The sequence below is a fragment of the Elephas maximus genome, chromosome 13 (assembly GCF_024166365.1).
Source record: "Elephas maximus indicus isolate mEleMax1 chromosome 13, mEleMax1 primary haplotype, whole genome shotgun sequence".
NCBI lineage: Eukaryota > Metazoa > Chordata > Mammalia > Proboscidea > Elephantidae > Elephas > Elephas maximus.
This window is the reverse complement of record NC_064831.1, coordinates 87,032,900-87,035,096: the sequence shown is the minus strand read 5'-3', so window position 1 is coordinate 87,035,096 and position 2,197 is coordinate 87,032,900. Positions and strand designations below refer to the sequence as shown.

General features: G+C 38.6%; 1 long non-coding RNA gene across 1 annotated transcript in view; it reads left to right on the top strand.

Moving 5' to 3' along the window:
• LOC126057159 (uncharacterized) overlaps nucleotides 1-2,197 on the top strand; it is a 134,414-nt gene that overhangs the window by 27,749 nt on the left and 104,468 nt on the right. Inside the window, exons 2-3 of the long non-coding RNA XR_007512440.1 lie at nucleotides 1,043-1,140; nucleotides 1,688-1,973. This is a non-coding gene — a long non-coding RNA (uncharacterized LOC126057159). The remainder of the gene's footprint in view (nucleotides 1-1,042; nucleotides 1,141-1,687; nucleotides 1,974-2,197) is intronic.

The window sequence follows — 2,197 nt, the reverse complement described above, 5'->3', positions numbered from 1 at the left end:
GTAATGCTCAAAGATGTTCATCAAGCTATTATTTACTTTAGTTAGAACCTAAACGATTAACAATAGGAAAAATGAAACTGAAACAATGACTATGCAGTATCATCGATAGCTATGAGAACTATGTAGCAATGTGGGGATACGGTATGTACTCCTAACGATTGCACATATGTAGACAAAATATAAATAAAGATAATAACAGGTATGATTTATTGTCTACATCATATGTGATGAGCACTGGGCCAAGTGCTTTAACTGCGTTCTCATTTAACCTGCACACCAACTTTGTGAGGTAGGCATCATGATATCTCCACTTTAGAGATGAGAAAAGAGAGGCTTTGCTCACCCATAAAATGGAGACATCATAATATATTTAAGTGATTTATCTCAAGAAAAGTCTTAAGATTTGAACCCCGTCTTGGTGGATTCTTAACTTGTGATTCCTTATAATATGTAGTCAATTTCAAGTAAAAAACAAACAAAAATATGAGAAGTCCTACTCATAATATTCTGTGAAAAAATAGAGCAGCTTAGACCACGAGAATGTAGCCAAACTTGAAATGGCTTATCTGCAACCAGTTCATAAAATGACGGGTAGTTATCCCAAGCAACACTTAAATGTTTTAAGGCCTTTGCTCCGGATGAGAATTCAATACCATATGTAGGAGCATTTATTAAGAGAATCTAATTAATATTATTCTGCAAACTTAATGAAGGTCCAAAGGTACAGGTCTTAGAGGATGATGGAAAAGACATTTTCCAGATTCACTGGAGAATTTTCTTATGGACTGGGGCCTAAGCCATTTGTTCTTATGTGAGAATGTATTTGAAAAGATTAGCGGAATCTATGGTCTCTCTCTCTAGAAAAACACATCTTGCACAAAAAACTCAATGTTTTCAAAGACCCCTTAGAAGCTCCTTGAAGACCCCTAGATTAAGAATCTAGAATGTCTATTCACTTTGATTTAGGGACTTTGAAATCTTTTAGGTTCATTGCTGATCTGAGGATTTAAATGAAAATCTCCCTTTCTGTTTTGGTTTGCAGAATTTTCCTTGCACCACAGTTGGGGCAGTGTCTTTTTGCTAATAGTTCAAGCACTGATACAGTTTCTTTGGGATGCTATTTACACCTGGATAACTAAGGTTTGTAAAGTCAGTAAATATAATGGACAATTTAGTTTCAATATTTTCTTTAATCTGGTAACATCTTATTGTGGGCACTTGTGTTCAGAGGCAAGGCTAACAGCTGCCTTCTGGATTTCCCATATTAGGGTGAAAAAAATGCTTGCTATACATCTCCAGGAATAAAAGGTGGTGCCTGGCACTGTAATTGACTCTATAACAAAGAAAAAAGCTTCACACTGTGAGCGCACAACATTATGAGGGCTTTTCTTACCACACCTGCAGAAACGCACTTTCGTTAAACACACGTGTGTTAAGTGAACGTGCGTAAGGCGTGGTATTGGATGGACTGGACAGGAAGAATGGGTGGATAGTGCCTTTGTAGGAGATTTGCCAAGGACTCCAAAGCACTGAGGTTTGGGAGTGCCCAGGCAGCCTCCTGGCACTGCTGTGCTGCTACTCAGAGTACAGCTAGGGCATGATTTTATTCCATGAAACATTTTCATCATTAGGAAGAAGGAAATTATTTTTACCATTTCTGTTTTCTCAATGTGAATTGTTTTTTCAGGTACACATCCCAAAAGACCTGATATGAGTTCTCCCCTTCCAATTCAGGACTGTGCAACAAGAAGACAAAGAAGCCACGTTAAGAGGTCACTGGTCCATCTACTCTGGGAACTTCCCCTTGGCAATGGTCTCTGCCTACGTTACAGAAGACTGCAAAAATACGCGCCATGGTGCATCTGGCCAATTATGCAACGCTCTATCACGGGGGAAATTCCTTCCTCACCCAGCTGGTGAACAGTTATGCCCTGGAGCCTGGGGACTGACATGCCTTGTAACTTTTTAACCTAGTTAGTGTAACTGCCAATATTATTCCTATTCATATAAATGTGTAATCCTTTCTCGAATCTTGCTAGACTATTTGCCTCAATAATATCCTAGGGCAATGAATTCCGCAGGTAGATTACACGCTGCTTTAAAAAGTATTTCCTTTTATTCGTTCTAAATTTATTGCCTTTTAACGTCACAAGCTGGCCCTTGTTCTTGCATTAACTGACACAGGATACAAGCCTTT